This window comes from Meles meles, chromosome 7 (genome assembly GCF_922984935.1).
Source record: "Meles meles chromosome 7, mMelMel3.1 paternal haplotype, whole genome shotgun sequence".
Lineage (NCBI taxonomy): Eukaryota > Metazoa > Chordata > Mammalia > Carnivora > Mustelidae > Meles > Meles meles.
Genome location: NC_060072.1, coordinates 145,193,853 through 145,216,847, shown reverse-complemented (window position 1 = coordinate 145,216,847; position 22,995 = coordinate 145,193,853). Strand labels below are relative to the sequence as shown.

The window sequence follows — 22,995 nt, the reverse complement described above, 5'->3', positions numbered from 1 at the left end:
CCCCCGCCGGAGGGCGAGCTGGCCGAGGAGGCCATCCATGCTCGCGGGTTTTGTGGGTCCCGCCTGCATCGATTTCCCTCCCCTGTTCTCAGGGCTGGCGCTTTGTTCTGGGCCCGACATGGCGACGGATCCCCCAGCTCTGAAGAGCTTCGCATGCGGGTGGGACATGCCGAGGACACCTGCTCCCCCGTGTGTGGGTGCGGCCCCGTCGCAGGCGGGGATGCTGTGGGGGAGACACAGGCGTCCGGCCCCAGCAAGAGGGAGATGCAGAGAGTCACGTGGGCCGGGGAGGACTCAGGCAGAAAGGAGGAGGATGGGTTTCGGGGGGAACGCTCAGGGAAAGCAGAAGTGTCCGGGAGGACGGGCTGTTTGGGGGTCACGCAGGTCAGGTGACCAGCGTGCAGAGAGGCTGCTTGAGAGCGCGCCGCAGAGAACCCAGGCCGCAGCCCGGGGGTTGGAAGCGGTCCGAGAGGACGTCGGAGACAGCGATGTTTCTGAGCAGCAGAGGGACAGAACCGGAGCGGTGTGCTGGACCAGTGTGTCCACCGTGGGCTCACCGCGCTGGAACGGGAGCGGCCCGGGGGGAGGACATGGGAATGGTGACCTGTGGTCTGGGTGGAGTTGTTGGGGTTTCATGGGAGCGGAGACAGTAGCAACGGGGGGATACTGGTCAGCCATGTGAGCCGCAGAGGGAGCGTAGGATTTGGCGATGAATTAGCAGTAGAGAGACGTGAACCAGCAAGTCATAGGTGCTGATCAGGCGGGCCTCATTCTAAAGCTCGTACTTTGTCTGCGAACCTTGGGGAGCCTCAGTTTCCTTGTGTGTAAAATAAGGGAATTAGAGCTCTGTGACTCACTCTGGTTTCATGCTAGACCTGGTCTCCAGGCACAGACCTGCTCTGCTCATCGTTTCGCCGACCCAAGTCTGTTTCCCCGAAGACCGTGAGACTTCCCTGACCTCTTCCTGTCTGGCCACATGACCTGCTTCTGCAGTCCAGTGTAGGGCCCCTCCGGAGAGCCACCGTGCCCGCAACACCGGTCTGGCCCCGGCCTGTGCCCTTCGGGCTGTATGTTCTGGAAGCGGGTTTCCATACCCCAGCCTGACCTCTTCCTGCTGCTGGCGGGCCTGCGGTCCCGGGCTGAGGAGGCCAAGGAAGCCAAGGCCTCCGGCATAGTCATCGGGGGGAATTTTGTCCCTGGAGCCAAGCTTGCTGACCCCGGACCGCCCAGCAGGGGCTAAAACTGGGGCAGGCCTGGGTGAGCCTGGGCTGTGGGCGGCTCCCGAGGTGAGAGGAAAGGTGGGGCCAAGCGAGTACTTGGCGCTTGCTCGGGTGGCTAGCGGGCTCCTCGGCTGCACAGACGGTATCCCTCTTCGGCAGCCTTTGGGGTGATGCCTGGACACGGGGTCCTCCTGTGTGCTCATGGACCACTTCTGTTTCATTTCTTTTCGGTTGGGATGGATTGGCCCCAGCATCTCTAACAAGTACCAGATTTACCTCTCCTTTGGTTTCCACACACGAGGGAAAGAACTCTTTGTAGCGGGGAGAAGTATGAAGTTGCTATTCGGGTGGTGGTACGTTACCGACAGATAGTGACGTTTCTTCCCAGCCTTGCTGTGTGCACTCGCTACGTGCAGTTTTGGGCAGTTTCAGAGACAGACTGCCGGGGTAACTGTAAAAATGCCAGCGTAATGAGCACTCACGATGTGCCAAGATCATTCTAGGTGTTTGCATGCCTTCGCTCACTCACACAGAAGGGAGAAGGTCCTGTTACCCTCAGCGGATCTTCCAGCCAGCATGGTGGGGGGCTGGAGAGGACCGGAGGAGCCCAGAATGACAGGTGGTCACCATTGCAGCCAGAACCTGGCCCAGGGAGTCTGGCTCCATGGCCCTTACCAGTGTACAGACCCACCAGAGTCACCGTAGAGAAAGGGAAAACACAAAGCAAGCAAACCGAAAATAGCTGAACACGGAAATACTTACACATTTTATGGTTATTAATAAAAGAAGAACCCAAACGGCTGATAAGTAATGAAAAGCCACTCTACCTCCGGCATCAGCGAGGACACGCAAATTAAAGCTGCAGTGAGATGCAGCTCACTGGATACCTCTTTTCTACTCCGTACCAGAGTAGAGTAAAGGGAACTCTCCCGTGGACGGAAAACCATTTGGCAGTAGTCACGGAACAGAGGCACCAGCTCTGACCCAGCAAGTCCACTGACCTGGCAGCTCCATGGGCGTAGACGCTACAAAAATGCCTTTATGTGCTCACTGAGACATGTACGAGAATGTGCGCAGCAGCGTCACTTGTGAGAGCCCTGATGGGGACCCGTTCAGTGTACCCTCAGCGTGGATGAATGCATGTGCTGTATTTGTACGATGGAACGTACAGGACCATGGTCGCGAGGACCCTTAGCAGTAAGAGGCAATAGCTGGGGGGCAAAATGTTCAGTGAATAAAGCCAGACGCAACAAATACATACTGCCCTATTCCACCGATGCGGAGTCCGAACCATACAGACTAATCGGTGTTGCTGTAAGTTAAGACACTGGTTACTGGGTGGGGGGGAGGGGGGTGCACTGGCAAAGGGCTTGGGGGCTTCTGAGGCTTGAGTGAGCACTGTTACTCAAGTGCGTTTGCCTTGAGCATTCATGGAACTGTGCGTGTTTATAGGTCTGTTACACTTCAGTGATATGTTTATTTAAACCATGACTTGGGTGACAGGAAGCCTGGGCCCTAGTCCTCGCTCCTTCTAACTTGTGAGGGCCTCAAGCAAAGAACGTCTGTCTGGATCTGCTTTCTGCAAAATCAATGGCTTGGACCCGACTTTGGCTTGCAAATCGGTTGTAGCCCAGAACCATCTCTGCAAACAGAGCTTTGTGTGAAATCTGCGTATGAAACAGCTCACGGGGTTGGGACGAGATTGGGAATTACAGTAGCGGAGGAGCTGTGGCATCCGTCTGGCTGGGGCTCCAGGAGGCAGGCAGGAGCACCCTGACTGCATGCTCCAGGGGGCTGCCGGGCTGCCTTTCCTGCACTGGGAGGCAACTCCAGGCTCCTAGCACTCAGCCTCTGTGGACCTACTTCAGCTCTTCATTGTTCTGTGACGTCTTCCCATGGGACAGATTTCCTAGCTCTGCTGTAAACTCTAACGGGGTGGACCGACTCTTTGGTTTTCCTCCTAGTGGATAGAGAAATTCAGAAGCTACCTGATGACTGAAATGTAGCCATTCACATTTTAGTCTGAATTCCTCTTATCAGATTCCCCCCCTCCCCCCACACATCACAGAGTTCAACAAAACGGAGTTAGTAGAAGTTTCCGATGCAGAGATGGAGTGGGGATGGTGAGAGGGAGACAGAGTAAGATGGACAAGAGTAACATGGACAAGAGGCAGGGAGTGGGAAGGAGAAGGAGCTGGTGGGAGGGTGCAGTGCACAAGAGGGGCAGCTTTGAATGTCACTGTGAATGCCACTTTCTGGGAGAAGCAGGGCCTCCTCAGTCAAAGGCCCAGCCCCTTCCCCAGCATCTCCGCAGGCCAGCTCTCTACACCCAGCTCGCTCTAAGGTATAGCCAGACTGGCCGAGCAGCAAGCTCCCATCTGGTGGGCTGGAAATGGCAGTGCCACAGGTCTCCTGCCTGGCACCCCTAGACCCCCTCGGCACCTCTGCTTGGCTCCTGCCACAACGGGCTGGGACTAGGGAGCTTTGGTAGTGGGCCAGTGGAGGAGGGAGGTGAGACCTCTTGTGCTCTCACTGTCTTAGCAGGACTGGGCCCAAATGTGGGTGAAGTTTGTCATCCAGTCTAGGTCCGGGGCCAGGAGGGCAGAGGGCCTAGTCTGTGCCTGGCGACATACCGCATTTACCAATGCCCTGGGGGCCCTGCTTGCTTCGCAGCAGGGTCAGCCAGAGTGGCTCTCTGTCCCCATGCCCCCATTCTGTGAACCTCAGGCTTAGGAAGTGGCGGTGGCCGAGCCCTGCTGGAGCGCAGAGGCCGGAACGCAGACGTGCACCCGCACACGCGCATGCGCATGCGCCAAGCCGCGTCCCCCCCCTACCCGGTCCCTACGTGCCGTACCTGCCGTACTCATCATCGGGGACTTCCAGCCTGTCTCCCTGTGTGCTGCGTGAAGCACTGGGTGCCGTAAGTGACCTCCCAGGGGACTTTTTTCTCCTATGATAGTGAGCAGGAAGTCAGTTTCTCTGGAAACTACCTAGTAGTTGAATATCCTAAGGGTTCATCCAGCTTCTTTGAGAAGGCCGAGCCGGTTCTTCCTTCTCATAAGCAAAACAAACAAAAAACGGGTTTTCAAGGCTGCTGAACGGCTGGTCACAAGCCACAGAGGGGAAAAAAGTTGCAGATGCACAGGAACACCGAATTCAGAGGGTTCACTTGTTCCACTTGATTTTTTTTCTTTGCTCAGAAATCTCTCCAAAACACCTCCAGCCTCCGCTGGGATTTTGCTTGCTGTTGCTCCCCATGCATCTTTCCCTTGCTTCCTCAACAAGGTATAAAATCTTAGCAGTCAGGTGCCACATAGGGCTCCCTCTTCATGCAGCACCGGCCTGAGGGTCCACGCATGCGCCTGCAGGCACTGTGGCTCGGCTGCGAAGACTGGAGGCTTTATTCCGCAGCCGCCGGGCTCGGCTCAGACGCTTTTCAGAAACTGCACAGCCTGAACACCACCCAGCAGTTCTCATCTGATTGGCCTAGCATGGGCTTTGCAGACTGAGTATTTTTTTATTAAGCTCCCTGGATGATTCTTACACATCACAGATGTTGAAAACCAGCGACCTATATATATTGTGGTTCAGACTAATCGATGTTGTGTGTTCGCCCTCTGCCCCCTGCCTCGATTATCCAGCATATCAGGCGGGCATTTCCATTTATTGAAACCCAAGACAGAAAAGACCTGATTTAAATAGCCGGGAGGCCCCGTTCTGGCTCTACATGCGGACTGCAGGGGAAGAAATATTTGGGTGACCAGACTGGGCCCCAGAGGGCTTCCCGGTGCCGTTGTGGCACATCTGCGATCTGCCCACAAGGCCTTCCAGCTGCCTCTGTACATCCTCATTTGACCCCCTCATTGCTTTGAGAGGATTATAGGCACAGCGGCTGGTTTATTGCATAATCCACTTAGAAGGCATCCGGGGATGGGCTGTTTCTGCAGGGAGCTAAGCTCTTCCTCTTTCCACAGATGCCGTAAGGTCCAGAGCCCACGTGTTCTGACCTTGGCTCCATTTCGGGGGCGCACGCTGCAGGGAGCCTCTGGCCCCTCTTTACTGCGTAATACATGTGTGATACCTAGTTTTGAACCACGGATAACTGATTATCATCTCCTACTTGTGAGGTGTATCATTTTAGGCAGAGTCATCCAAATTGTACAATGTCTTGGGGGTCCCAGAGGTCAATACGCGATACGGGACGAGCAGCTCAGTTTTCTGTTTCATATGGAAAGGGCTGAGCGGACCCCAGTGTTCCTCTAAGGAGGGCACGCAGCATCTCAGAGGCAACACACAGGGACCGCTCAGTGATGGGACCTTGTGGAAGAAAGCTCCTTTCAGTATTATACATCAACCCATGTAACACTTAGAGCCGCGTCAAAATTACCTGTGGCTAGGCACAGCCTCGCTCTGTCCCTGGCTGACCCTGGCTGTGTCTGGCTGACCCAGGAATTTCTCCTTTCCATCCCTTAACCTCAGTTTCCAATGTGGGGCTCTTGAGTTCTCTTACACCACTGTCCCCTCACCAAAAAAGGGGCGATCAGAAGAAGAAACCCTCATTTACACTTGTTAACTCCTTCCTTGCTTAGTTGAGGGGATGAACTCCCAGGTAGCCCCCGCCTCTGGAATGACGTGGGGGCTCCCGGCGGCCCCTCCTGCCTGAGGTTTCCTGGCGGACCGTCCTCTTTTCTTGCCCCCTTTCACTGCATGTATATATGCATTCCTAAAAAAAAGTTGCATTTCTGGAGGCCAGTAGGACACAGATCTCATGTGGACTGGAATCCCTTATGTGACCTGGTTTAAGACTTTTACCTCCTCAGCCTGCGTTTCCTTGTCTGAAAAATACTGACACTTAACCGACAAGTTGTTGGGAAAATATTTGCAAAATTTGAGCACAGGGTCTGGCTAGCATCAGTGCTTAGGAGGTGGTAGTTGTTTTTTTTTTTTTTTTAAGATTTTATTTATTTATTTGACAGACAGAGATCACAAGTAGGCAGAGTGGCAGGCAGAGAGAGAGAGAAGAAGCAAGCTCCCTGCTGAGCAGAGAGCCCGATGCGGGACTCCATCCCAGGACCCCGGGATCATGACCTGAGCCGAAGGCAGAGGCTTTAACCCACTGAGCCACCCAGGCACCCCGGTGGTAGTTGTTTTAATAATGATTGCTCTTAGGCTGTACAGTACTTGCTATAATATTACTGTATTAGAGTTACTATAAAGTATATGGGAAGGCACGTGCGGAACAAGAATGAGAATTGCGTCTAATTCAGCCTCCTGGATGTAGCATTTCTGATGTGTAGAAACGCCCAGTACATTTAAGAAAACTGACATTCCACTGGAATTACTTTTATGTGTAATTTCCTTGTCACCATGTTTTGCCATTAGGAGTGCACCTTATATATGGCGCATTAGAATTTTCGAAGAGTTCGGTCCCGTTGACAATGCCGCCCTCTGTGTCCTGTGCCATCGGTGTGTGCCAGCTTCCGTCTCCTTGTTTCTTATTCCCTGGTGAGGAGTTTCTGAAGACTCAGAGGTGTCACCGGATGGGGTCCTCGTCTATGCCGGTGCTTTCAACTTGACTTACACACACCAAGGACACCCTTGTAGACAGGGCTGTGCCTCTCCTTCCCCTGAGCTGTCTCCTTTGGAGTAGGGGCGGCTTTCCCCACACATCTTTGCCAGTCCAGCCTCGTGCCTTTGCCTTCTTTGCGGGTGTCTTCCAACTCTTGGGGGGTGATCTGGGGCATCACTGAGTGACTCCGAGAGGGGAGAACCCCTTCAGAAGGCAGACTGTGATCCCTTCAGGAGAGACCAGTCCCTTGAAGCAGACGTAAACCAGGAGAGGCCCTTCCCACGCCCAGCCGGCGGCCGGTGCCCAGCACCCACCTTGTGCGGGGCCTTGGAGGTGGTGCCCGACATGCTGTTCCTTCAGCTTCCTCCTCCTGTGCAAGGCCTGGGTCAAAGTGGGAAGTCAGGCATTGTGAGGGGGCGTCTGTGCTCCATACCATTTAGCAATCATAGGGTCTAACCGGAATGGGGGCAGATTCTTTTCTGAAAGCAAGTTTACTAAGGGTGGAGAGAACAGACCCTAAAAACTGTCCATTGACGGGGTGAGGAGGGCGTTGGAGGAAGACCAGGGCCTCCAAGGTGTCCCTTCTGATCTCATTTGTCTCCGTCTGCTGTGGCTGGACCAGTACTTCGTCTGAAGGTCCAGTTGAGCGACTCTGCGGGGTTCAAACCTCACCTGTTCACGGTGCCGTTGTCTTGCTGACTCTCCTGCAAGAGAAGGAGCCTTGGCCAAATTTTCAGTGAGGCTGCTGGTGGCTACTGGTGGCAAAGTGGCCAAAAGCAAAAGTCTTGGGTGGTGTTTTTTGTGGTATAGAATACATGATTTTAAGTAGAACTGTTCTGGATTACATTGTTAACATTGTAATTATGAAGTTTGTATTAGTAAAATTTTGATGATATTCATGACATATTAACCAGTTAAGAATGCTTTTGGCTAGGGGCGCCTGGGTGGCTCAGTGGATTAAGCCGCTGCCTTCAGCTCAGGTCATGATCTCAGGGTCCTGGGATCGAGCCCCGCGTTGGGCTCTCTGCTCCGCAGGGAGCCTGCTTCCTTCTCTCTCTGCCTGCCTCTCTGCCTACTTGTGATCTCTCTCTCTGTCAAATAAATAAAAATAAAAATTTAAAAAAAAAAAGAATGCTTTTGGCTAAAGCTAACAGAAGACCTGACTAACAGTAGCCTAAAGCAGAAAGCCTAAAGTATAGCACTGGTCATAGTCTCAGACCACGCACAAAAATAAACTCAAAGTGGAGGAGAGACCTAAATGTGAGACAGGAATCCATCAAAATCCTAGAGGAGAACACAGGCAGCAACCTCTGTGACCTCGGCCACAGCAACTTCTTGCTAGACACATCTCTTGAGGCAAGGGAAACAAAGGCAAAAATGAACTATTAGAACGTTATCAAGATAAAAATCTTCTGCACAGCAAAAGAAACAGTGGACAAACAAAAAGGCAACCTGTGGAATGGGAGAAAATATTTGCAAATGTCTTACCAGATAAAGGGCTAGTATCCAAAATCTGTAAAGAACTTATCAAATTCAACACCCAAACCCCAAAAATCCAGTCAAGAATTGAGCAGAGGACATGAACAGACATTTCTCCAAAGAAGACATACAAATGGCCAACATACACATGAAAAAATGTTCAACATCACTCGGCATCAGGGAGATTCAAATCAAAACCACAATGAGATCCCACCTCACGCCAGTCAGAATGGCCAAAATGAACAAGTCAGGAAACTTACAGATGTTGGCGAGGATGTGGAGAAAGGGGAACCCTCCCACACCGTTGGTGGGAATGCAAGCTGGTGCAGCCACTCTGGAAACCAGCATGGAGGTTCCTCAAAAGGTTAAAACTAGAACTACCCTATGACCCAGAAATTGCACTACTGGGTATTTACCCAAAGGATAAAAACAGTGATTCAAAAGGGCACATGAACCCCAATGTTTATAGCAGCAATGTCCACAATAGCCAAACTGTGGAAAGAGCTGAGATGTCCATCGACAGATGAATGGATACAGATGTGATATATATTTACAATGGAATATCACTCAGCCATCAAAAAACCGAAATCTTGCCATTTGCAGTGACATGGATGGAACTAGTGGGTATTACGCTAAATGAAATAAGTCGGAGAAAGACAATTGTCATACGATTCCACTCATGCAGAATTTAAGAAACAAAACAGAGGAACATAGGGGAAGGGAAGGGGAAATGAGAGGAAAACAGGGAGACAAACAATAAGAGACTCTTTTTTTTATTTTTAAAGATTTTTAAAATTTATTTGACACAGAGAGAGATCACAAGTTGGCAGAACAGCGGGCAGAGAGAGGAGGAAGCAGGCTCCCTGCCAATCAGAGAGCCTGACGCAGGGCTTGATCCCAGGACCCTGAGATCATGACCTGAGCCAAAGGCAGAGGCTTAACCCACTGAGCCACCCAGGCACCCCCATAAGAGACTCTTAATCCTAGAAAACAAACTGAGGGTTGCTGGAGCGGAGGTGGGCAGGGGGAGGGGGTAACTGGGTGATGGGCACGAAGGAGGGCACGTGATGGGACGAGCACGGGGTGTTGTATGCAACTGACGAATCACTGGATTCTCCCTCTGAAACTAATACTGCAGTATCTATTTAAACTAAATTGAATTTAAATACAAAATTTAAAAATATGTTTTGGTTCAATACATTATCCAAATTAAAAAAAAAAAGAAACAAAGATTATACCCCTACTTCTATCACATGAAGTAAATTCCAGGTGGATAAGCCTTTGGTGGGATCCGCTGGGTGTGGAGGCTACTTAAAAATTTTTTTTGGTTTTGATTTAGCTCTATTTTTAGAGCGCTTTCCACTGGGAGAAGGAAGTGTCAGGGCACAGAGAAGGGCAGGCAAGGATGCCTGTTTGAATGTGGCAATCCCGGCGTTGCAGGCACCACGCCACGCAAGCAGGCCTTGCAACATAGTGCTGGGTCCCTGCTTTCCCCACCTCGGGCTCCCCTCCCCGCGTCCCTGTGGCGCACTTGGCCTTCTCAGCAGAAGGTGGTCTGCTGGCCAGTGTCTGTTTGCTCCAGAGTCCGGGTAGAGGGACCTTTGCTGTTTGGATCCTGGGCTCCTCCCCTTATTTTGTGCGTGTGCTGGGGGCATGTCGTCGGGGTGCGGAGGACATGTGCTGGGGGCATGTCGGCAGGGTGCAGGGGACACCCGGGGATGAAGGCCGGATCCCGGGGCAGTCAGGCTCAGAGGAAGTGCTTTCAGCCGTCTCAGTCATCCTCCTGGGGGTGGGCTGGGGCAGTTCAAAACTTCTCATCTTCCTGCATTTGTGGAGTAGTTCACAGTCTTTGGGAGAGCGTTTGCATCCCTATCTGATCCGATCCTCTTAAGCAGGGTCCCTGGAGCAGTTACGGAGGCCATTTCCATTCCCCGTTTTGAGCTGCTTAGAGTCTGGTCATTGTTACCAAGTTTCTATTTCTGCGTCGTCGAGAACAATTAGGATCCTTGGAGAGTGGAAGAGATCTGAGAGGCCATCTCAACAGCTCGTTCGTGGAGGAGGGAACTGAGGTCCAGAAGCCCTGTGGCCTGGTGTAGCGGGGTGGGCAGTGGGTCCAAGCTCCTTGCTCCCAGCTGAGGCCCCTTCCTCCCCCTGCCCCTACTCCCACTGGCTAAGCTTTGGAGAGCAGACAGATCTGGTTTGCAGTAGCTGAGAATCAAAACCTAGATCATCCATAGGGTCCGAGAATTGCTTTTTGTCCTGGGAATCTCGAGGGCCTGGCTCATTTTGGTATTTATCATACCTCTAATGGCATCACTCCATTAACTTCTCCCTGGAACCGATGCTTTTAACATCACTAGACACATTCACGCTTTTAGTCGGCTTTGCTGTGTCAAGACCGTATTTACACTGTTTTCAAGCCCAGGAGTGAGCTTCTTAGTCTGAAGATCGTATGTTTTCGTGGGAACATGACAGCTGTTCACAAATGTTGGAGGCCAAGCCTCTCTTGCTGGAATGGGCACAGGCTTGTTGTGTCCCCAGCACAGAATGAGAACCTGTCGGGGAAAGTTCCAGGAAGAGGCATTTGGCTCAGTGTAAGGAAGTCTGGCCAGTAGCAACTGTCTAAAAAGGGATCAAGCTGCCTGAAGCCACAAGTTTGAGCCGAGGCCTCCCAGGAGGGCCGTCAGAGAGGGGTTTCTGGATTCAGGGGGGAAATGGCCTGAGGGACATCCGAGGTTTGGATGTAGCAAGGTGAGTTGGTTTGCTGCTGGGAAACCCGTCCCCGTTGCTGCTCCTCATTTAGAGGCTGTTCCAGCAGCAGAAGACACCCAGGTGAGGTGTCACCCAGGTGACGGCCAGTGAGACACTGCTTTGCTCTCCCTGCCTTAGCCATTCAGCCATGTCTCACCCGCAGGCCTGAAAAATATCATTTACCCGTGCAGCTAGAAACTGGGGCTCTGCTGTGAAGGAAGATGGGGCACCTGACATAATTTTATGTGTCAGCCCGACTGCACCAAGGGACGCCCAGATCGCTGGTAAGATGTTATTTCTGCACGTGGCCATGCTGATGTTCGTGGAAGAGATTACATTTGATCTGAGGGATGGAGTAAAGCAGATGACTCTCCCCACCACACTGGGGCATCACCCTATCCATTGAGGTCCTGAGTGGAAAAAGGAGGTGGAGGAGGGGTGAGCGTGCTCTGCTTGAGCGAAGACACCTATCTCCTCCTGGCTTTGCACATCGGTGCTCCTGGTTCTTAGGCTTTCGGACTCAGACTGAATTACACTGGTTTTCCTGGTGCTCCAACGTGCAGATGACATGTCATGGGACTTCTTGGCCTCCAGAACCATGTGATCCAATTACTGTAACATCTCTTCTCATACATACATAGTTTCAACTTTAAACATAAAAATAACCAGGGGCACCGGGGTGGCCCAGTCGGGTAAGCAACAGATTCTCGGTTTGGGCTTAGGTCATGATCTTAGGGTCATGAGACTCAGCCCTGCAGTGGGCTCTGTGCTCAGTGTGGAGTCTGCTTGAGATTCTCCGTCTCCCTCTGCCTCTCCCCCGCTTATGTGCTTGCGCTCTCTCTCTTAAATAAATAAATAAAATCTTAAAAAAGAAAACCAGTTCGTTTACCAGCACAATGAGATTATTTGGGAATAGCAGTTTGGGACATGCACACTGTGGTAAATCACAGGCAAACCTGGAGAGCAAGGGAGGGGAACATTTTTTCATGGAGAAGAGAGGGGAGTTGGAAGGGATGGTTTTGTCAAAAAGCCAGATCCAAGGGGGGAGACTGGGAGTTTGACGTATAGTGGCTTCTCATTGGCTGGGCTGTTGCTGGGCAGGGAGAGAAAGCTTTCTTAGTCCTCTGGGGACGGGAAAGCCCGCCTCTTCCTGCCCGGGAATGTGGAGTTAGAGGCCTGGGCCTATGTGCTCAAGAGCTCCCCCTTCTGGGCTTCCCGACGCCACTTAAAACGTTCCCCTTCCTTATTCCCCTCCATCACTCCCTCCTCTTTCTTTCTTTCCTTCCTCCAGGAGCCCTAACACAGGAAGTAGTGAAACCTCCCAAGCATGTGATTGATCTCATGGCATGGGGAGGAATGGACAAGGAGGAGGAGCCGGGGAAACCCTCCATTTTCTACCATGGTGGTCCTCTGCCCACCACCGCTCATGCTCTTACTGCCCTGGGCCTCTGGTGAGGAGCTCTGGGCCGACCATGGCTTCTCCAGTCATCTCCAGTCTCTTGCATTTGGTTGTCCTTACTCTTCTGAGCATCCTCTTCTCCTAGGTCTAGGTAACTACCCTGTTATGACTTTAACGGGCTTCATAGCTTCGTTTCTCGGATGCTTTCTGTCTCTCATCTACTGCTATAATTTCCCCCCCCCCTTTTTATTGAGTTAAAATCACACATTTTAAAACCATTTAAAGTTTAATTTATCTTAATTTTATTTAAATTCAGTAAATTAACATGTACTGTGTTACTAGTTTCAGAGGCAGAGGTCAGTGATGCACCAGTTGCTTGCAACACCCAGTGCTCATTCCATCACGTGCCTTCCTTCATGCTCATCCCCCAGTGACCCCATCCCCCCAGCACCTCCCTCCAGCAACCCTCAGTTGGTTCCTAGGATTGAGAGTCTCTTAGGGTTTGTCTCCCTCTCTGATTTCGCATTATAAAACCAACCATGTGAAAGTGTCCAACTGGGTAGCCATCCATCCACAGTGTTGAGCAACCCTCACTTCTGTCTGGCTCCAGAATGTTGTCATCACTCCAAAAGGAAGCCCCATCCCCATGAAGCCGGCAGTCCCCCTTCACCCCTTTCCCCAGGCCCTGGCTGTCCCAAATCTGCCTTCTCTCTCTATGGATTTACCAATCCTAGAGATTTTATGTCAGCGGAATCCTATGAGACATGACTTTTTGTGTCTGGTTCCTTTCCCTGAGCGGAATTGTACTCCTTTGCTCTTGCTGCCGTAACCAATGATCATGGGGGCTTGAACAGCAGAAATTTATTTTCTCACGGTTCTGGAGGCTGGAAGTCCAAGATGAGGTTAGGTTTTTCCCGAGGCCTCTCCTTGGCCTGTAGGTGACCGCCGCCTGGCCATGTCCCCGTAGGGTCTTTCCTCTGTGTGCACATGTGCCTGCGTCTCTTTGTGTGTCCACACTTCCTCTTCTCGCAGAGAAATTCGTCAGGCTGGATGGGGGCCCATCCTCGCCCCATTTACCTTAATGACTCCTTTAAAGACAGTGTCTCCAAATACAGACATTCTGAGGTGCTAGGGTGTAGAGTTCAACATAGGGGTTCTGGGAGGACACAGCTCCGGTCCGACATGGGGATGTTTCGGGATTCTTCCATGTTCCAGTGTGCTTTGGTACTTCCTGTCTTTTTGTGATGAAGAGTGTTCCATTGTCTGGATGGACCAGGTTTTGTTTTGTCTGTTGATGGACACTTGGGCTTTTGGCTATCGTGAATGCTGCTGCTACGCCCACTGTCTCTTTACCCAAAGAGGTTCCTGGCTTTGGGGGACGGACAAGAGAAGAGGGCCAGGTAGCAGGTAATATTGTCCAAGACACGGATGGCAGGTGGCCGAGTGCACATTCAGTGTCCAGCCTTCCCTGTCAGGGCAGTGCTGGTGCCACCATCCCCCTGAGGCTGGCACACAGGTGTCTGGTGACAGGCTGTGTTGTTGGGAGCTTGCTGTGGGATGGTGGCCGCCTGTCGGGCTGTTTGCCTCTTTCGCCGGCTTAATCACTGTCCAGCTGGTTACACATCGTCCTTGGCATCTCTGATCCACGATGATGGATGGCTGATGTCTGACTAATGGTTTTCTTACTGATGGAGAAAGAGCCTGAACTACCAAGAACAATAATGCCAGGGGTTGTCCAGCTTATCCTCCTCGAACAGACCTATGTCCACGTTATCCAGCGATGCGCTCTGAAAATCTTTCACCTTCTGAAAGTCACATAGTCTTTTTCTCAGCAAGTTGAGTTTTTTCCTGTTTCCTTTTCACCTGTGATTGGGGAGAAAGTGTCATGAGGGTTGTAGAAGACCCTTACACAGGAGACATCTGGGGTCAGTTGTAGCCATGGTTTGTCTCTACCCAGAGATATTACCTCAGTTAATCTGGATCTTACCACACTCCTGGGTGTTTTCTTCAATCTCTCTTTGTTTTGTATCTGTTGACTATAAAATGTTGTCATTGGGAAACTACTGTGGCAAAGACAGAGCCTCGAGTGTTCCCGGGCGTATCTCCATGCTGACAATGAAGAGAAGCAAGATGGCGCCGGTAGAAACCAGCCATGGTCCCTCAGCCATGCCCTCCCGGTGGCTGGCTCTGTGTGGGTCTGGTCCTCAGATTTTTCTCTTTGGAACTGGATTTTAGCAGTGGATCCAGAGTTAGTCAGGCTTTGGGAGGCCGAGTCGCAAACCAAACGGGTAAGAGAATGCCGTGTCAATGCAGGTTGCCCACCTGACACACTTCCAGCTGTGGGTTGGAATAGACCATTCAACGCGGCTCACCTGGGAGTTCCCTGTGAGAGAAGACAAATGGTAATTCTGTGAGGGGAGGTAAGTGGTGGTTGTCTCTGTGAGAGAAGGTGAGTGATAATTAGAAGGCTGCTGTGCATGGCGGAACAGAGGCAGGAGAAAGAGGGTTACTGCACTGACTATTTTCAAAGAGCTAAGGCAGCCTGATACGTTGGTTTCTCAGTGAATTGTCTATTAATTTATTCTCACAGCAGCTGACAACTTTTCTCGTGATATGAGGGCCCCTTCCTCCTTCATATAGCTTGGATACGGGTTCCAACATCCAGCTCTCTCTCTCCCCCACCCTCCCTCTTGTTTTCAAGGCTTTGGGAAAATTTTTGCAGAATTCTGGTTAGCCCTCCTCTTTCAGTTTCACAAGGATGGACATTATTTGGGGGAGGTGTGGAGGAGGAATTGAGAGCCAAGTTGTTGGAAACACATCTCCATGCAGGGGCCTGTTTCTTGAGCTGTCATTCACTCCCTCCTTCTTATAAATCCAAATCAGAGGTTCTGGACCTTATGATTATTTCAGGGTCCCAAGATCATTACCTGCATGTTATAACCTGTTCTTAACACAGCAACCAGAGGCCAGTCTTTAAACAAGTTCTCCTTCGGTCAACCCATGAGAGCCTACCATGGGTGTGCCTCTGTTCCAGACACTCGGGATAGCTATATCAGCGAGCATGAAAGTGTTCATGAATATGGCCTCCCTGTCCTAACGGGTCATCCGTTGCATTACTCAGTCTTCGTATTGCCCTCCGGGGGCTTCCTAGCTTTCTCAGAAGAGGAACCAGCCTTCTAGATGCATCTAGAAGGTGCTACTTGATGGGACACCTCCTACCTCCTCGCTTTGCAGCCCTCCCTGTGCCATCCACCCTGGCTGTATCCCCAGTCAGGATCCCCCTCCAGACTCTTTGTTCGTATCTCCTCTCCTTGGATGACTCTTACTCCAGATTCTGGAAGGGAGCACGAAGATGGCTAACACATGGGATGTAAAAGAACTTAATGTAAAAGACGTTAACTAAAATATATTCCTGGTGCTGGTTTCACCTGTTTCTTCTGACTACTAGAAAATCTTCAGCTAAGACCGTAGCTCCCACGGGATGGCACAGAGATGTCAGGCTGTTGACAACCTGGGCGAAGCAGCCATTCTGCAAAAATGTTATTGACAGTAGAAATTTGAGATTTATCTAATGATTTGAGTGATGTTGGAGGTGTAGGAGTATTTCTTCTTTCCTTCTTTCCCTTTACTAACAAATTAGGAAATGCTAAGACCTTTGGGAGGTAGCCAAGTAGGTCAAGGCTTCCTTCACTTCTTTTTTCGTTTTTTTTTTTTTTAAGATTTTATTTATTTATTTGACAGAGAGAGATCACAAGTAGACAGAGAGGCAGGCAGAGAGAGAGAGAGGGAAGCAGGCTCCCCGCTGAGCAGAGAGCCTGATGCGGGACTCGAACCCAGGACCCTGCGATCATGACCTGAGCTGAAGGCAGCGGCTTAACCCACTGAGCCACCCAGGCGCCCTCTTTTTTCATTTTTAATGCTGATGCAGTTTCCTTTCACTAAACTGTTCTTTCTTTTTTATTTTTTTAAATTTTTTATTTTTTTCTAAAGATTTTATTTATTTATTTGACAGAAATCACAAGTAGGCAGAGAGGCAGGCAGAGAGAGGAGGAAGCAGGATCCCCGCCGAGCAGAGAGCCAGATGCGGGGCTAGATCCCAAGACCCTGGGATCATGACCTGAGCTGAAGGCAGAGGCTTAACCCACTGAGCCACCCAGGCGCCCCTGTTCTTTCTTTTTTAAAATTTTAATTAAATTAATTAACATATAATGTATTATTAGTTTCAGAGGTAGAGTTTAGTGACTCATCAGTGCTCATTCCGTCACGTGCCCTCAGTGTCCATCACCCAGTGACCCCATCCCCCAGCCCACCTAACTTCCAGGAACCCTATTTATTTCCTAGAGTTAAGTGTCTTTTATGGTTTGTCTCCCTCTCTGTTTTCCTCTCATTTTATTTTCCCCTCCCTTCCCCTATGAACCTCTGTTTTGTTTATTAAATTCCACGAATGAGTGAAATCATATGCTAATTGTCTTTCCCTGAGTGATTTATTTCACTTAGCATAACACCCTCTGGTTCTCTCTAAGTCATACAAATAGCAAGATTTCATTTTTTTTGACGTCTGACTAATACTCGGTTGTATATATTTACCATATCTTCTTTATCCATCATCTGTCGATGGATATGTGGGCTCTTTCCGTATTTCAGCTCTTGTGGACGTGGTGGCTCTAAACATTGGGAAACACTGGGGTATTTGCTCTCCCGTGGTTGTGACCATGAGCCTGTCTTACATCGTAAGGTGGAGGCTTTCCAGGTGTACGCGCTGGAACACAAAGTTGTGTGAATCTCTGCGGTGCTGGTTTTGTTTTCGTATGTTAAGTGGCACCTTCCATCATAGGGTCTTATGGAAGTTCTTAGGTCTGAATCCTCACAGTAGTTTCTGAAGATGATTCTTCCATATCATAGCCAAATGCTAAGTGATTTTGGGACCGTCGTCAAAACCACTTGGATTCAAGATTTTGTCGTTGGCATTGTTATTGGGAAGGAAATTGCACATCCCACTTGGAAGGCGATTGAAACGGGAGAGGCTTAAAAGACTGCAGGGCTCCTTGAAGGTGTTTTTTTTTTTTTTTTTAAAATCCTTGGCTCATTCGCTATGTGATCACAGGCAAGGAATTGAATATTTCTGAGCCTCAATTTGGTTAACTATAAGGAACAGAGGGAGGAGTGAGTGAGTGTGTGTGTGCGTGTGCGTGCACGCATGCTGGGGGGACACTATGAAATTCCAGAGCGAATTCGTAATTCTGGCAAGGACCAGATCTTTCTTGCCCTTATCCTCCCTGGTATAGTGGCTCTTGGTGAAAACTTGTTGAATGTAGGAAGAAATGAGAGACGTTGACTTTCTTCCACGTGTCCTCTTGGAGTTAGAGAAAAACTAAAGAACCATGAGATGAATATGAAATTGCCTGACCTGCCCCCTTTATGTGCGGACCTTTCCTACCGTCCCCAAGGGACCTCCCCACAGCCTGCATTTACCTATACCATCTTTCTCTTCATTCCGGTTTTATTCTCACGCTTGGCAATTTACCCCACCATCCTTAAGTCACGAACTCTTGGCGTGGGAGCTTTTTCTTTGTAACACTCAGCGTCAGGCTGGGCACCCAGTACGGCGATGACAGCTGTTTGTCCACCCACCTCTCTCCCGTGGTGGGACCCAGGGTCATTGAGATGCCGGCACAGTTTGCTCCTTGCAGCAGCTGACACGCAGTCGCTGCTGTGAGTATCTAATAAACGCCAGACCCGGGAAGATGGGCAGTGGGCTTCTCCTTATGCTCCTTTCCCCTCAGGGAAAGACAGGATCAGCAACGACCTGCTGGAGCCCTCAGCTGAACTCTGCATGACTGTCTTTCTCTTATTTTAGGCATGCACCACGGGGACAAGCTGCAAACCCACTGATATTCTCCCAAAGATCTATGCAAAGCCCAGAAGTAGAATCATTTCCCTCTACATTAAAACACAGTTTGAGGGGCGCCTGGGTGGCTCAGCGGGTTAAAGCCTCTGCCTTCGGCTCGGGTCATGATCCCAGGGTCCTGGGATCGAGCCCCGCATCGGGCTCTCTGCTTGGCTGGGAGCCTGCCTGCTTCCTCCTCTCTCTCTCTCTCTCTGCCTGCCTCTCTGCCTACTTGTAATCTCTATCTGTCAAAAAAATAAATAAAAAAAAAAAATAAAACACAGTTTGAGCTTGACTCCCTTTTTCCGCAGGTACAGGATTCATGCAAAATCTGTGTGTGTCATTTGCAAGAAGCAAAGATGGTAGGAACATACGCAAATCTCCACAGAGTTCTTTTTTTTTTTTTTTTTTTTTTTTTTTTTAAAGATTTTATCTATTTACTTGACAGAGAGAGATCACAAGTAGGCAGAGAGGCAGGCAGAGAGAGAGAGGAGGAAGCAGGCTCCCTGCTGAGCAGAGAGCCCGATGTGGGGCTCGATCCCAGGACCCTGAGATCATGACCTGAGCTGAAGGCAGCGGCTTAAACCACTGAGCCACCCAGGCGCCCTCCACAGAGTTCTTGACTGCCTCTCGGCCAGTTCCCTTCTCCCTCAGTACCTCCCCCACACGACACAATCTGTGTCTTCTTTGTTGTTGTTGTTTTTTGCAGAATTGGAGGAAACTGAACTCTCACTGATTTTAAATATTTTGTTTTCTTAACACTTTTTATTTTGAAATACAAGAAGTTACAACATAGTTCACAGAGTCCCGTGAACCTTTCACCCAGCTTCCTCTATTGGTGAAATCGTACTTGACTATCGAATATCAAAACCAGGAAATTAACATGGGTTTGATCCCGTGAACTAGACTGTAGGATATCTGGTTTTTAGAAAGCACAAATATTTTGAAGCCACAAAAGAATACTTTTAAAACACAATGTCTTGGTATTGGATGAGGAGGTGGACGGGGAGTATAAGATACTCTGAGAGCAGCAGCTGGGCTCGATGCTGGGTAAGAAACACTGATGGGCAGTTTTAAGAGCCTGGTCTCAAGCTCAGGGGCGCGTGCCCTAAGGAAAGGAAAGGTCTGGAGAAAGGAAAAGTGGAGAAACGTAGCCTGGCAGAGGGGGATAGAAACTTGCTCTAGGGTTCAGTGGGACTTGGGGTGCCCATTTTGCATCTGTTCACCTAGAGCCTGGCTGTGGCCACGGAGGAATGTTATCCCAGCACCATCATGAGACATATAAGCCCCCTTGTTTGGAGACAAGTGTATGGCACTGGCAGGAATATAGCAATTTTTAAAAAAAGATTTTATTTATTTATTTGAGAGGGAGAGTGTGAGAGAGAGAATGAGCGTGAGAAGTGGGAGGGTCAGAGGGAGAAGCAGACTCCCTGCCGAGCAGGGACCCCCCGATGTGGGACTCGATCCCGGGACTCCAGGATCATGACCTGAGCCGAAGGCAGTCGCTTAACCCACTGAGCCACTCAGGTGTCCCGAAACGTAGCAATTTTTTAAAATAGACTCTATTTTTTGGAGCAGTTTCGGTTCGCAGCGAAGTTGGGAGGAATGTGTAGAGCTGTCGTATGTCCCTGTCCCCACACGTGTGCAGCCTCCCACAGTGTCCACATCGCTCGCCAGCGTGGAGCATGTTGACGAAGGATGACGTGCGCGGGTGTGTCACCATCTCCTGAAGTCCCCAGTTTACCTCGGGGCTCACTCCTGGCGTTCGGCATTCTAGGGGTTTGGATAAATGACGTGTATCCAGCATTACGGTAGCCCTCAGAGTGGTTTCACACTGACCCGGTGTTTCTCCTCTTAACCGTTTCTTCCCCCGACCCTTGGAGACCACTGTTCATTTCACTCTCTCCATAGCTGTGCCTCGTCCGGGATGTCATAGACTTGGAATCGTACAGTGGGGAGCCTTTTTCAGACTGGCTTCTTTCACTCCATACCACACACACAGGTCTCCATGTCTTTTCATGGCTCGATGGCTCATTTCTTTGTAGTGCTGAGTGATAATCCCGTTGTCTGGGTGGACCCCTGTTTATTCATCCATTCACCTCCCAGAGCACATCTTGGCTGCTTCCATTTTTTGGTGATTATGAACGGAGTTCCTGTAAACCTCCCTGTGAAGGTTTTGAGTCGGTTTTTCAACCCACCGAGGTGGCATGGTGTGGACATCTGTGTCCGTGTACCCATTCATGTACGACTGACAAACACTTAAAAAAAAAATCACCTCTCTCTTGTTTTTGGATGGATGGTGAGGTAAGGGTTTATTTCAGTCTTTTATTTGGTGTCTCACTTCACTCTCTCAGACATGGGATTGTTAAAGGAGCAAATGACGACACTTCATGTCTAATTAACAACTTCTGATGGCTCCCAGCCTGTCGCAGCTTGTGCTCGCATTCTCTCGCGGGGGAGCAGGTGGGTATGGCCTGGTTTGCAGTCTGGCTCGCTGGCATAAGATCTTGGAAGTGGGGTTTGCTTTTTGCTGTTGTCTAGCCCCACTGGGGAGCAGGGGTAAGGGTTAGATGACGTTGGCCAGCAATCATTTCCACTATCATTTTCTGAGTCTCCGCTGCGCTAGAGAATTCTCTATAAGCACCTGCACCAGACATTATTGTGTAAGAAGGTCTTTCTCTGTTCTTGGCCGTCCAATGGCTCAGCTGTTCTGCGTGACAAGGTCTGAAGCACAGGGCGGTCTTCCCTTCACCAGACTCCACTCAGCACCCTGGGGTGAAACTGCGCCCGTCACGAGTCCCCCTAGAACTATCAGAGGTCTGTGTCAGGTCCGGGAACAGAGTTAATAACGGCATTCTTGAACTTTGACCTAGTTCATTAACCCCTCTCATCTCTAAACTTCCCCTTCCTCAATTAACACAAAGGGCTGACTCATCTGGAAGGTTCCATGTAGACTTACTTGTGCCCCGGACCGTGGAATCTCCCCCAGTACTTGGAGCTGTCCTGTCTGTGAAATATCGATGTATTACAGAAAATTTACGTCCTCTGCAGCCTTTTCTGAAGGACTGCATGTTGAATCACCAGGTGGGTGCGGGGAGATGGTAGAGGATGGAGCCATTAGCAGAACTAGGGAAAGAGTTAGGGGGATGTCTAAGTCCCTAAACTCTGAACTAGTACATTCTTGGAGTTCGGTTGCAGTGGGGTTGCTTATCAACGATTTGGCAGCGAGGCAATATTCTCCTCACAAGAACACTATCCTAATGTACTTGAGGGTTGCAAATGCCACACCCATTCTAGCTGTCCCCTTGCTTTGTTTTCAAGCGCGAAGTCCTCCTTGAACGCCACCTTGTCTCACATTGTTTGCACTTAGACATCAGAATGGGGGAGCGGTTTAAGTGAACTTCCGTTCCCCTGTTCCCGTCAGGTACAGGCGATGAGCAGGAAGAATTTCATTTTTGCTCTGTAGCTGTGGACACACAAGCACAAGGCATTGTTGACACGCAGGCAGGGCCAGCGAGGGGTCCGGTGGCCCGTGCAGTGCTTATCCAGGAACTTGCACTGCCTGGTGCCCTCAGAACTGGACCCTGCCAGACACACGTCTGGGTCGGGACGTTAAAGACGTGCCTCCGCTAGCAAGGACCCCAGTCTCCCTGGGCTGAACCCACAGCTGTTCGCAAGCTTGGAGCTTGGAAGAGTGCCACTTCGTCCCCGTGCCCGGCCTGTGTGTGCAAAAAGTCCGGTGGGGTAGTAGCAGGCACACCGATTCTTTCCGGGGAGGCAAGCATGCAAGCATGGAGGGGTGCAGCCGCAGCAGGCCCCCTCCCAGACCCCAGGAACCCCAGCCAGCAACTTTCCCCAGGGTTCCGGAGCTCGCTTGCTGCTGTTTTTCTGTTTGGATCAGCCCACTCTTGTTTCAAGAGTGGAGTGGGACTCTCCCTGGGGCGTTATAGGGTGTCATCTCTGGCATTTGCTCCCACTGCAGAAAAACAAGTCCAATGCAATGCACTCGGGTTTCTGAACAGCTGCCCGAGCGCCGAAACCAGACAGTCAGCAAAGCTGTCAGAGGGAGAGCAGGACTCCGGGGAGGGCCGCGGCCCGGGGTGGGGGGGGTGGGAGGGGTGCGTGCCCCAGCGCCGTGGGGACGCGGGGGTTGGGGGTGGGGTCGGGGGTACCCGCGCTGCGGGCTTCGTTGGGGCGGTTGTGGCCCCTGGTTGTGGCGGGGAGGGGGTGGGGAAGGCCCTGGCTGGGCGGGGGTGCCCGGAGTGGGGGTCCGGGACACCTGCCCGGTGGGCGACGCTAGGCACTCCCGGCCCCTGGGCAGGCTGGGGTGCAGGGAAGGGAGGGAGGACCCGGGAGGGAGGCCCGGGAGGGGCGGGGCGGGAGCAGCTGCGCCGGCCGCCAGGGAGCGGGGGCGCGGTCCAGGGAGCCATGCGGGACGTGAGAGACGTGTGGCAGGCTCTGCGCAGACTGTTCTGCGGCCCTGTGGGTTTCAGGGAGCGCCGCCTTCTTCCTTCCAATCACAAAACAGTCTCAGGGGGAGGTATGCACCTCTGCAAGGCAGGGCCCCGCTTCGGCCCGATGCGCGGCGTGCTGAAGCCACATGCGTGGAAGACTACCATGCCGGCGGCAGTCCCCGCTAAAAGCCCCCCCGGATCTTCACAGGGTGGGCACTGGCTTGACCACACGACTG

General features: G+C 51.1%; 1 protein-coding gene across 2 annotated transcripts in view; it reads left to right on the top strand.

Moving 5' to 3' along the window:
- Nucleotides 1–22,995, top strand: part of PFKFB3 (6-phosphofructo-2-kinase/fructose-2,6-biphosphatase 3) — a 73,408-nt gene that overhangs the window by 23,739 nt on the left and 26,674 nt on the right. The gene's annotated exons all lie outside the window — the stretch shown is intronic.